Genomic DNA, 14,179 nt, shown 5'->3' with positions numbered 1-14,179 from the left:
AAAAAAGCCAAAATAAGCCCGAGCCTTTGAAAACCAAGACTGCCATCATCGTCAGTTCATAAAGTTCTAAAATTGCCCAAATTTTTGGTGCTAAAGTCCAAAAAAATTTTGCGCGTGTCGTGGCTTGCGCATACCCCAATAAGTTTAGTTGGATTAGTTCTAGATCACTTTTTTTTGTCCGTTTTTTTCAAACTTAGCACTAATCTTTCGAAACAAACACGGCAAAAAGGTGGTCCTGGTTAAATCAAACTTCGCACAAATGTCTCAAAACAAATACGGAAAAAGGCGGTCCAAACTTTTTGTTAGTTACTTAACCTTTTTCAAAATCCTCATCATTTCGTCCATGACAAAATTAAAAAATTGTATTACGAAAGTGCTACAAATTGAAACACGTCCTACAGTGCTACACATGATGAAAGAGTGCTAAAATAGTTCTTTCGTGCTAAAGTCAGAAAAAGTTTTGCCCCTAATCTAATTCTACTTTTACCTTCCTTGCTTACCCTTCGTTCATCCTGTTCCACTTTCACGGAAGAACAGCGACTTATATGATACGCCAAAATTCATCTGTTTTTACCTGCAGTTTTATGCGTCATAATGGTGAAACAGCTGTGAACTCTTTTTATTAACTTATAGAATTTAATATGACTTATCCCAATGAATGCGCTAGTAACAACCACAAACCGAAGACATACAATATCTTTGGTTTATTATCGCAAAAAATATTTTTGGTATACGTTATTAGGTACAGTTGTAACACAATATTTAAAGATAACTTTATGATTAAAGTAAGGCCTAAAAAAAAACGAAAAAAAACGTGAGAACGGGGTTAATACAAAAGCCTTCAAAAAAAAATACATTTAGATGCATAAGGCACTAAGATATTTAAGACTCAAAGGGGGCTAGGATATTATCTAGATCGACTAGGTCAGTTGTTTGGCCAGTTTCTTCGACTTCACAAGCCTTATAAATATCACTATTGAAAATCAGCATGCGCTTTTTAGGCTCAAACGTCGAGCAACAAGAGCCCCATGCTGACAGCCATTGCCTGAACACAAGTATTGAGTTCAACATGAGAAAGAGCATACAATTTTGGAGCTTGCTCTTAATGACATTCATCATAGAAAAGGATTGTTCCACTATCGCATTGCTAATTGGCAAACTCAACAGGGTCAATGCCTACTTGGATAACTCACGAAAAGGAAATGCCCCAACAGCATCAAGATAAGGTAGGACAGATATCCAGAACTGAGAGTAGTCTTTGGGAATTGTTCCTCCACACACAAATGGCCAATTAACGTCCAACAGTTTCCTCCACTGATTCTCCAAGGTACTGAGATCAGTGGTAGCAACAATTCTCAATGGCAAGTCTCCAAATCGGGGTCTAAACTGAGACAAGCAAATCACAGGGGATAAAATTGTCAGCTTTAGGAGTGAATCCAGAGCAGGATGCATTTTTTTAAGCCCCGCTTTAGCCGCAATTTTCAGGAACACAAAACACCGTATTTTGATTTCGCTCTTCTATGTGTCTGAAAATTTAGATTTGGCCAGTTCAACTAGGAACTCGTGTCCGAAATCAACTTGATCTGGCGGCAAATAATTGATTTCAAAGTCCATATTCACAATCAAAGACAATGCAGATGAACAGAGTATCCTACGCAGGAGACTTAGTATCAAACCCTGCAGGTCTTCAAAAAGACAAAATTGGTCAGCGTGTGTGTGCTGAAACAGCAAGTTGACCCTTCGAAATTTGGACAGCAACGGCTTCAAGAACACAATGAAAATTCAGTTTTTCTCATCTTGATACATAGCGTGTAGCACTCTGGCAGTATAGCAACGTTCTTTCTCTTTGGCTGGACTGAAGTGTTTGGTGAGCTCCAAGTACTGCTCATGTATGCAAACCAAGGCATTATATCAAGAGAACCAACGAGTATTTGAGGGAGAAATAATACGTAAGGGTGATTTTTCTTCATTTATCAATTTAATTGAATGTTGATATGTCTCCCTTCTAAGGAGGCTTACATTAAACCTTTATATGTTTCGGACATCGCATACTCAAGGTTCAAGGGGAGTTTACAGACCGCCTCTGAAGTACTATTATAGACAAGCTGCTTTTTAATATCTGGGAAGAGTTAGGTTAGGAAAACTAAGCTTTTAGTGATGAATCCAAGGCCAAAAACATACTCTGGGAGGGTATGGCCATTCTACTATGTAAACCTCCTTCTGATTTCTAAGTCTTGAAATTGTGACAAAACAACATTATATCTTAATTTTGAGTTTCTTTTTCTCTGGTTTTAGTTTGAAAATGCAATTCCTGTTATAAGATTAGAATTTTAAGCCTTATCAAGGTTTTTTCCTGAATTTAGGAAATGTATTTACAGATCTTTGAAACTTTCAAAACTTGGATTGACCAAAGTTGTAAAGCTGAAAGCACTTTTTTTGTACTTTTTTTAAGCAGAAGATCTATTCTGCATGGTTTCACTTTTATAAAACAAAGGTTTTTAAAGGTCATCAAAGGTCAGTGCCCTCTATTGGGGAAAGGAGTAGAGATGGGTTGGATACTTCAAAATATCTTTCCAGGGTATACTTTAGTCTGTAAACCCATCCCAGAAAGCTTCATTTTTGTAACCTAACCCTTTCCCAAGATAGCAACAAATAGCTTGTCTAGAATTTTACCATATATAATTCAGACTATATATTTGCATCGGCTCCCATAAGGGGGAACAATGGGGGAGCGCCTTCACCTTAGTACTCTTAGCATCATTAGTTACAGTAACTGTAGTTGTAGTACTAAAATTATGCACATAGTGCCTTCTGAATAGTTCAAAATCCCCCACAATGTACTCTTAAAGATCTAACTAATTAATATAAGTTATTCTTGAGATATTGCTTTGTCACCTTTTTGAAAATCCACATGCTCATAGTTTTTTTGATTTAATTCAACGTCTGCCTAAATATTTCTTGTATTTGATTACTGAGGATGTTGTTATATTCTCTTTGGACTATTGCTCTGAGGGTTGTGGGGGGGAGTGGTATTCTCAAAGTCATAATTTCTGGACCTTTAAACTCTGCTGAATAAAATCGCTATCTCAAAATTTTGATTGGATGTGTTTGGGAAAGGGATTGACTAATCTTAGCACCAATACAATTCCTTGTAAGACTCTTAACGCAGAGCCATCTCAGCCATGCATAAATAAATTCCTAATGGGGAAGCGTTACAGAATAGAAAGCGTTCCACGCGCTAAAGGAGGGCTCTTGTCTTTTTGGTGCATAGCCAAGGCTGAGCCAGCGTGATTTTGGAATTTTTGTCTGGTTCCAAACTTTCAGTCAGAATAAGCCCAAAATAAGCCTATTTAAAAAAAAGCCCACGTTCCCACCCCACGGCCCCCAAGCCCACTCCAAAATTCAGCCCACCCCTGACGGCTAAAACAAGCCCACGGGGCGGAAAACAAGCCCATTTGGCAACACAGTAAGTGACACTGAACTACTGAAGATCTGAAAATTAACCCTTTCAGACCTGCACACTGAAGGGGTGCTTGAAAAATTCTTAACCCTTGCAATAATAATCAACCTAAGCTTCGTTTCAACTTAATTTCAACTTCAATTATTTATTTCATTCACAAACTGAAATAGAAATGGTTGCCATATGGTCACCTTAGGATAAAAAAAAATTCATTTCACTTAATATAGAGTTTCATAAAACAGTTTGCGTCTCCATTCAGATACAACTGAACCTTACATTTAACGCAGAGAATTCGGCTCCCTTGCACATTTTTCGTACCGGCAGCGTCCCTTTTCGACTGTGTCGGGTAGATGGCCGGCAGTGTCTTATCGCACCAATTCTGACGGCATGTCTGCTTCTGTAGTTTTTGTTTTTCGCTTTGTAGGAGCACTGACAGAGGGTCGACCAGCACGAGGACTATTGAGAACTCCTGACACTGTCAAGGATCTGCAAATATCCATCTTGAAGTACATCAAGGACATATGCCGCTGACCCAGGTCTTCGCACTCTCGCCTATGTAGAAGCCAAGCATTGTTCACAGCTAAGTCAAGGAAATAATGCACTATCCGCATTTACCATTTCTTGGACCGTATTTCAGTGCGGTAAGGCTCCAGAAGCATATCAGACACGTCTACGCCACCCATTCACTTGTTGTACTTACGGACAATACATGAGTGATCTACCTCTACATGGCTACGAGTACGTCCATCCCCTTTAACACTGGTAGACTGCAGCTACGGCACAGAACGATGAGGCCATATGCACTGGTTTATTGGCAAACCCCTTCACAATGGAGACTTCTGTGTGCCTCTCAAATCTATAATCATAGCTTCTACGCCCTTTCTTTTTCAATGATACATCACTTTCCAAAATTAAACCTTTCATACGATTCCTCCTTATCGTCCCACATCATTCAATCCCTTGATTGGTGCGTAAGGTATGAATAAGGTCAATAGATGTGTAAAAATTGTCGATGTAAAGCTTGAAATTCATTCCCCGTGGCACACTGTCGATCAGTTTAAGGACAACGTCAGCACCCAGCCCAAAGGACTAGCCGGAACTGAGCCTTTTCCTGTGTAGATTTCTAGGTTATAGACAATACCACTCACGCCCGCTCTAGTAAACACTTTGACATCCCATGAATGAGGCGTATCTTTCAAGTACTGTTTGAAACTTAGCCAACCCTTGAAGGGAATCATCTGTTCGTCTACATTTTCTCTCTCCTCTGGCGGTATTCTTTTTAGATTTTCTCTGAGCTCGTCATGCATTGGTCTGATTTTTTGCAGCTTATCATGACCAGTTTGATCAGATGGCACTGCTAAGCTATCGTCATTGATATGAAAACACTACCGAATCATGAAAATTCTGTCACGGCTCATAGCCTCTGCGATTGGAGTGTATCGGAAAGTGCGCTCCCAGTACTCCAAGGAACCAGTTTATCTCATGCTGGGTCAGCTTTAGAGCAATCCTAGTGTTCGTTTTCCTCGTTGCGTGCAGATTGGTTTGGTCAACCAATCCAGAAACGATGCTACCTGTGATGAAAGTTCTGAGTAAATCAATGGGTAAGTGAACTTCTGTTGCTTTTGGGAGGGAACCTTTTCATGTGATATCACGAGGCTCAATCTCTTTTTTTAGCTACTTATATTCTTTTGTGGCATCTTGGTTTTTCATTGATGCGGTGGGGACGGTTGAAGAAGAAATAGGTGACAAGCTTGTCGCTTGGATGGGAGACTGTCGAGCTTCAGTAGTGGGGAATGTATTGGCTTCTCCAGCTTCAAATTGGTCATCTACACCCGTAAAAATTCGAAACAGTTCAACATGCTGAGAGGTAAGTCTTCTGTAGGATGGTCAACCCGCTAAGCAGGCTGTAGGGTGGCATATGTGAAACTGGCACCAGGGGTTGGATTTCATAATGGATCAGACTCGTCGTCATCATCAGACATGATTTCCATCTCAGATTCGCTGTCTAGTAGCAGAACAATGTCTGCAGCTCGCTCTTGGGTGAGCTTCTCTCTTATATGTTTGCTCCTCTCCTTGAAAACATTTTCTTCCTCTTTTCTTGGTTTGGATTTTTCAGCGGAATAAGAGAGGCTCGTTGTCTCTGGAAAAGAAAATTGTGTTCAGACCAAGGGTGCAAGGGTACTTCTGCTTCGTCAAATTAGAACAATCAGAATGAAGTGCTTCACGAACAAAAAAAAGTGAAGTAAAAGAAAGAATATAAAGTACAATCAACAAGTAAAACAAAATACTGTAAGAGAAGCATCTTCAAAAATTACCCGTCTCAAAACCTAAAGTTACCATATGGTAACCGTAAAAAACCACAGTAATGGGGGATGAAGATAAAACTAAATAAGATTCTTATAAATACAAGCTAAAAGTAGAGACTTTAAGGAACAAAATAAGATAATAAAAACAAGAAAAACTCACCTGCATCATTTTCATCATTGCTGTCAAAATCAGCTAATTTTCATTTTTTAGGCATGGCAAAAAACTACTGTTTTCACTGATCAACTGACGACTTACAGAGCCATCTAGGAGAATAAAAAGTATCGCAAAACGAAGGGCCTTACTTATGCTATCTGACGGTATTAAATTCGAAAGCGGTAATTGAACTACAAAAGAAACTAGGTACGTGGAAGGAACCGTTACCATATGGCTACCTACGGAATGAAAGGGTTAAGATCCAACTTCACTTTATTTTCAGGTCATTTAGTAAGTCATCACCTGAAGGAGCTCCATACAGTGTGTGTTTAACTGAGCTCCTTTGATCTTAATTTATTTATCTCAACCTCTATACAGCACAATCTCCGTACAAATCTACCCACATTGAATTCAAATTCTGTTAATGGAGTGAGGGGGATGGTACCCACGGTGCAATTTTTTGGTGACAAATGGAGCTTTTTGACGTCGTCATTAATCTGTTTCGTCTTTTAATTTTCAGGTCATTTAGTGAAGCACTACTGGAACGAGCTCCATACAGTGTATGTTTAACTGAGCCCCAAATTAGGCAACTTGATTAAAAGAGAGTAGGTGTAAATTGCAATGGGTTTGAGTTGAATCGGGGTTGAGTTGCTTGAAGGTTCAGTTAAATCGGGGTTAGGTTAAACGGGGATTGACTTTAAAGGTGGGGGTTCAGCTATAAGTGTTGGGATTCACGGGGTTTTGTTAAACAATAGCTTTACTGTCCGGGAACCTAAGTTACAAGACATTTTCACGGTCAGTGGGTTAGTGTTGTCACTCCGACCAACTTGTTACTTTTTTGTACCATTTTTCTTACTAAGTGGCCTTTCACACGGGGCTTAGTCGTAGTCGTTGTCGCGACTACCACTTGGAAAAAACTTTCCGTTCACACGTGTCTCAGTTTCTCAGTCCCAGGCGTAGTAATAATTCAATTTGGATCAACTCACCAGAAACTAACACTAGGTTTCAATCAGTTACATCGAAGATTAGTGGCAAGAAATTTGACAGGAATCTATCAACAAGTGAAATGACATCATTTTTATACAATTTGAAAAAGGGTTATGCCAGCTTCGCCTTTCACTGAGACTATCTATCGTGGCTTTTCTAAGTATGCATCCCATTTGTATTAGTAAATGCATCTCATAAAGGCTTGGATGTTACTTTTGAGCAAGTGACCTCCCAATCATCTCCAAGAGGTTTTGCTTCTTCGAAGTATTATTGTATTTTTTCTTTGTCTTATCATATAGAAACCTTTTGTTCTCACCATGCACAATAAGTTCTTCAAAAAAATAAACTCTTGTGCCATTCCATGTCTGTATTAATTACTCACCCTTCATTCCTATCAAATTTCTTGTCACTAATCTTTGGAAAAACACAATTTTGCTGCTTTCTTTTTTATTCATAAATAAAATCAGAACTACTCTTAAAAGTCTCAATTTGTTTATTTCTCATCGATTGAAAATCAAACCTGGTCATATAAGGATTGGAAAAAAATATTAATAGTGCTAAAAACTAGCAAAACAAGGAACACAAAAATACAGAATCTTAAACAGAATGCTGGAACAGAATCTATCAGCTGAATGTAAAGGGAGTCAACCCATTTATTCCCTAATATCATTTTTTTAATATCTCAATCGTCTTTTTGCAAATTTGTAGCCTTGTTTGTCACCTTTTTGGATTGGAAAACTGATCCCTTATTCCTCAGAACAGATATTTCAATATCATCTGAATTTTTTCAAAAGTTTACATTTAGCTATTTGCTAAATGCAACAAATCTTTCTTGAAGCCTATTGCTGACTCAGGCGGGAGCAAGGGTCAAGGTAATATAGGAAATCGGTTAGCGCAAAGCAACCAGGTGAAGGGTGTAGGCAAGGCTAAGATTCAAAACTAAAAAGATAATGGATAACGCACTGCGGGGTGAACTTAAGGAGTGGTGCCCCTCGATGAAATTATAGCCTAGTAAACAACACAGTATTTTGACTGGATTCTGAAAAATGGACAATTTGAGAGAAGAATAGCGCAGTTTTAAGAAATATAAAGGATAATACGTTAACCAAGTTTTCACTCTAGATTAATAATTGAGAAGTGTCTGAGTCATCGAACACCTTTAGTCCTCAGTTTCATAGACTATGAGAAAACCTTTGATTCAGCGGAGAGAAGAGCTTTAACGAAGGTATGGTATACCAGACAAATACATCAAAGTGATTAGTGCTAAATACGAGAATAATACTGCTGCAGTTAAAGATAGAAAATGAGGTTGATATTGAGAAATATCATGAGCTGAATATCATATCATAGCTGAATATGAGAAACAATTGAAACTTAAGAAAATTAAAAAAAATAATTCATAGCCCTTGAGAAATTTGGGTTTTCAGCCCCTAAGCCTGGCCAGTTGTTGAAATAAATGTTCAGTATAAAAATTGACCTTATAACAGCGGCTCCCAGCCAATTTGCGTCCGTGTCCCACCTAGGCATGTCTAAAATTTTGTTGCCCCATTGTGATATATAAATCTTGTTCTTCAAACCTTACGTGTGTTGACCTGAAATAAGCTTAAAAGGCCATTAAGTTGGTATCTCATTAAAATATTCGTTTTGTCTATCCAGAAAATATTTGTTAAATAGTCGTTTCCTATAAAATCAAGCATGCAGACGCCAAATCTTAATTCAGATGTTCATTCTTTCGTAACCTAAATTCCATTTCCACCCCAAGAGGGCAAGAAAAAGGAGTTAATTAAAATATTGTTAAATTGTGGTTGTTGGAAGGTTTATGGTCGTTTCCTATGAAAAAAATGGTGGCAAATTCGAAAATGAAACTAATAACTTAATTTTATGTAGTCAAGTACCTCATATTACCTAAGGCGGCTATGAAAGTTGACCTACATGAGCTGGTTAGTTTAATCATTTGTCGGTCGATTCACTATTTCCTATCAAGCTAGGAATGGTGCCTTAGAATATGAGTCTCGAGCAGTTTAATTTCAAACCAGTATTCCAGACTCCCCCTCTAGTTTGAGCTGTCCATTCTTTAGTGCCATTTATTAGGTGATCTAATCAATAGAGCCTTCTAACATAGCACTTGCTAGATTTGTACTCATATAGTACTTGGACTAGTACATCCGGACCAGTATACTAGTTTTACATACTAGTACATCTTGATTTAGCAATTGCTAGATGGGGTAAGTGCATAGTACTTACTACCTCATCCGGGAAAGCCGAATATTCGCTTTATGCCAAAGTGATATCTTCTGTGTTTATTCTACACTTATACATGCTAACGAGCGCTCTAGTCAAGCTAGAAAAAACCTAGTCATTACTTTTGACCAACCACTTTACTGGAAGGCGAAGTTTATGGTGGATTCTGAGCCTGTAACAAGTACTTTAAGAAATAATAATTGTTGTCCTAGGTGGCTTTCACATACGTATGAGTCTGCTAGGACCCAATGACTTCTCTATGGCTGACTTGGGATTTTTGAAAATCCTAAGTCAATTATCCGTGCCTAACACTGGGCATAGTATGTTACAAGGCAAAGGTGTCTCTCGTGTTGTGCGAATCCATGGTCTGTTGGAGGTAGCCCTTTATCCTAATCTTTTATCATTAGAAGTGAAAAGCAAAGTGTTTCATAGCAATGACAGGATACCAAAGCCCCTTGGAAATGTAAAAGAAATGTGCAATTCGCTCCTTGAAGGAGAAACCATCGACAAAGCGCAGGTGTCGGAAGCAGCAGAGCTTATCCGTGAAATAGTTCAAAGTGTAAAGAACGATTATCTGAGTCCACAGCTGTCCGTCTTTAGTTTCAGCATCCGGAACTGCTTGGAATCCTGAGAAAGAACCTAAGAGCTGAACGAACTGGCCACCTTAATCTTCATTTACAATTATTGTTAGAAATGCTTCCATATTTTGCTGCTTCCAGCCATAATCTTTGCAAGAACTCTTCTTAGCTGTTCGTGCAGTCGATTTTTCAGTTGAGGAAAGACATATCAAAGTAGTACAGAACATACCCTAGGTTACGTGCACGCACGTAACCTAGTCTAAATTAACCTTAAAATTATAATTAATCTGTAACTTATTTCTTTTTCATTGAGAAACTTAAGAAGAGAACTTGAACTTTTCTTCACTTTGTTGAGAAAATTTAGAATTAAAGTGGAATTTTTTTATCTTAATTGAGAATAGTCACAAGCAACGTATAACTTTTTCTATATTCTATGGAAAAATTTAGAACAAAACTTTAAATTTTTAGGTCTTCGGGAAATTAAGAACTGAAGTGGAAGCTTTTTTTTAAAATCAAATATTTTTAATAAAACTAGATGTATTTTAAACGTGGACGTTCTTATTTCTGAAAAATAAAACCCAACTTTATTAAAAAAAAATCAAATATTATTAATAAAATCACATGTACTTTAAACATGGGTGTTCTTATTTCTGAAAACTAAAGCCCAACTTTATGAAAAAGTAAAATATTATTAATAGAATCACATGTATTTTAAATGTGGGTGTTCTTATTTCCGAAAACTAAAACCCAGTTTTATTAAAATTTCAAATATTATTAATAAAATCATATGGTTCAAATGTGAATCTTTGGTTAGAAAAAGCCTAGGTTTGGATCGAAAATAAGCCATTTCCGTAAAAATATAAAGCTTTTTTGATCGTAAACTCTAGTCATACTTTGATTGTGAATATTCTTCATAAAAAAGTTCCTCTTTAATTCTGAGTTTTTCTCAATGAAGTGAATAAAAATTCAAGTTTTCTTCTGCATTTTCTCAAAGAAAAAAGTTACAGATCAATTCTCATTTTCCCAAAGAAAAATAAAAAAAGTTCCAGTTCAGTTCTGAATTTTCTCAAAGATCTGAAAAAATTTAAAGTTCTGTTCTAAATTTTTCGTAGAAGAATGAAAAAAGTTAAGCTTAGATTCTGAATAATCTCCATGAATAGAAAAAGGCCCCGACTTAATTCTGAGTTTTCTCAGAGAAGTGAAGAAAGTTCAAGCTCTCTTCCGAATTTTTCCCCAAAGAAGAGAAAAAGTTCCACTTTAATTCCGAGTTTTCTCACCAAAGTGAAGAATAGTTTAAGTTCTCTTCTGAATTTTCTCAAGCTGTTAGTACATGTAGTATAATCATGTTTTTGCAAGCCTTCTTACTATACCTTCAATATTTTCAGATATTTTCATGATAAAACGTACCCATAAGCATACTCAATTCAAACATCATATTAACCCATTCGAACAACAGACGTGATGATAAAAAGTTCCACTTTAATTCTGAGTTTTTCTCAACGAAGTGAATAAAAGTTCAAGTTCCCTTCTGAATTTTCTCAAAGAAAAAAAAATTACAGATCAATTCTAATTTTTTCCAAAGAAAAATAAAAAAGTTCCAGTTCAGTTCTTAATTTTCTCAAAGACATATAAAAATCTAAATTTCTGTCCTAAATTTTTCGTAAAAGATTGAAAAAACTTATGCTTCGATTCTGACTATTCTCCATGAATAGAAGGAGACCCCGATTTAATTCTGAGTTTTCTCAAAGAAGTGAAGAAAAGTTTAAGTTCTCTTCTGAGTTTTCTCAAGCTGTTAGTACTAGTAGCATTATCATGTTTTTGCAAGCCTTTCTTACAATACCTTCAACATTTTCATATATTTTCATGATAAAACGTACCCATAAGCTTACTCAATTCAAACATCCCATTAACCCATTCGAACAACAGACGTAATGATAAAAAGTTCCACTTTCATTCTCAGTTTTTCTCAATGAAGTGAATAAAAGTTCAAGTTCTCTTCTGAATTTTCTCAAAGAAAAAAAAATTACAGGTCAATTCTAATTTTTTCCAAAGAAAAATAAAAAAGTGCCAGTTCAGTTCTGAATTTTCTCAAAGACGTATACAAATCTAAAGTTCTGTTCTAAATTTTTCGTAGAAGATTGAAAAAAGTTATGCTTCGATTCTGACTATTCTCCATGAATAGAAAGAGACCCCGATTTAGTTCTGAGTTTTCTCATAGAAGTGAAGAAAAGTTTAAGTTCTCTTCTGAGTTTTCTCAAGTTGTTAGTACTAGTAGCATTATCATGTTTTTGGAAGCCTTTCTTACAATACCTTCAACATTTTCATATATTTTCATGATAAAACGTACCCATTAGCATACTCAATTCAAACATCACATTAACCCCTTCGAACAACAGACGTGATGATAAAAAGTTCCACTTTAATTCTGGGTTTTTCTCAACGAAGTGAATAAAATTTCAAGTTCTCTTCTGAATTTTCTCAAAGAAAAAACAAGTCACAGATCAATTCTAATTTTTCCAAAGAAAAATAAAAAAGTTCCTGTTCAGTTCTGAATGTTCTCAAAGACATGAAAAAATTTAAACTTCTGTTCTAAATTTTTCGTAGAAGATTGAAAAAAGTTATACTTCGATTCTGAATATTCTCCATGAATAGAAACGGCCCCGATTTAATTCTGAGTTTTCTCAAAGAAGTAAAGAAAGTTCAAGTTCTCTTCTGGATTTTTCCCAAGAGAAGAGAAAAAGTTCTACTTTAATTCTGAGTTCACTCCCCAAAGTGAAGAAAAGTTTAAGTTCTCTTCTGAATTTTCTCAAAGAAAAGAAAAAAGTTACAATTCAATTCTAATTTTTCCAAAGAAAGTAGAAAAGGTTCCACTTCAGTTCTTAATTTTCTCAAAGACAAGAGAGTTGTTAGTAGTAGTTCTATTTTCATGTTTATTGCAATACATTTATACTATACCTTAAACATTTTCAGATGTTTTCTTGATAAAACGTGTCTGTATTGACCTCAAGTGTCTTTTTGTCACAGTGAGTTGTTACTAGTAGCTCTATTTCATGTTTTTTGCAAACAATTTGTACTATATCTTAAAAATTTTCAGATATTTTCTTGATAAGACGTAGTTGTATTGGCCTGAGGTGTCCTTATGTTGCAGCGAGTTGCTAGTAGTAGCAGTAGTATTTCATGTTTTTGTGGTAAAGCTTTCTAATTTAGTTAATTATTAATTGAGTAAAAATATATTAAGACACAAAAACAAAGTTTCAAAATACCACTTTTTAAGATAAAGATACAAATCGTGGAATGTGTGGGCTTGGAGGGAACTTGCTCAATAACCAATGTCCTGGCTAAATGCGTCAATGTGCCGGAAGGACGTGGTTAGTTTTTCGTATGTATACCCCGGTTTTTGAGACTGGAGGCAGACATTTTGACTTTCCGGGTGAGCCTCTGCCTGTTCATCTTCTCATTAGAGATACCTTGGAATTTTGTCTTATCATTGTAAGTGTCTGTATCTTATTATATATCATTGTAGTTTTTGAGACTTGTGGTCTACTTGGGACAGCCGGTCCCAGTAGGGAGTATATATTTGATTATTATTATATGGTAAATTAATAAAAGTATTGTATTTTATACAACCTCTCTACGATCTACCTTTAGCCCCTCGAACACCATCACAACAACTGGTGGTCGCTACAAATACTGGGTCGAGAAGGCTAGATAAAAATAGTAAATTGAAATAAAATGGCTTTACCAGAAGGAAAAACGACATCCCTATCAACAGTACTTGAAATCGCAAAAATTATACCAGAATACGTGGGAAATTCAGATGTAGATCAGTCTATCAAAAAATTAAAAATTTTCGACGAACTAACTGAATCATTTGAGGATAAGGTCAAAGAGCAATGCGTTGTAGCCATATTAAAGGGAAGTGCCCTTAAAAATTTTGAGGCAATTAAGGAAAAAGGGAAAAGGAAATCAGAACTATAATTGAATCTTTTAAAACAAGATTCATAGAGACAAGCATCTCCGAGAGGCTAAGAAATGAGGTAGTCACATTCGATACCTCAACTAGTAACAGGGAATATGCAGACAAAATTTGTAGATCCGTGTGTTTACAATTAGAGAAAGGAGGAAATGACGAGACAGTACAAAAAGTACAACTACATACTTTTACCCAAGGGTTACCAGAAAAGTTATTAAGACTAATATTATCGTGGAAACCTGAAAATTAAAGCAGGCTATAATACTAGTCGAAACAGAGGTAAAAATTTACGAGGCTATGAAAAGGTTTGATCAGATGTCAATAAATAACACAGGAGCCCAAGAAAGTAAAAAATATGAAAGGGGACAGAAGAGGATGAACTTTGAGGGGCCAAATCGTGAACCAAAAAGGCACGAGGAAGGCCAATCCTTCCCACCGTGGACTGACCCCTCCCCATTTGACGACCAATTCCATGGTATT

This window comes from Artemia sp. Qi Xiang Cuo, chromosome 1 (genome assembly GCF_049724085.1).
Source record: "Artemia sp. Qi Xiang Cuo chromosome 1, ASM4972408v1, whole genome shotgun sequence".
Taxonomy (NCBI): domain Eukaryota; kingdom Metazoa; phylum Arthropoda; class Branchiopoda; order Anostraca; family Artemiidae; genus Artemia; species Artemia sp. Qi Xiang Cuo.
This window is presented reverse-complemented; position numbering follows the sequence as displayed.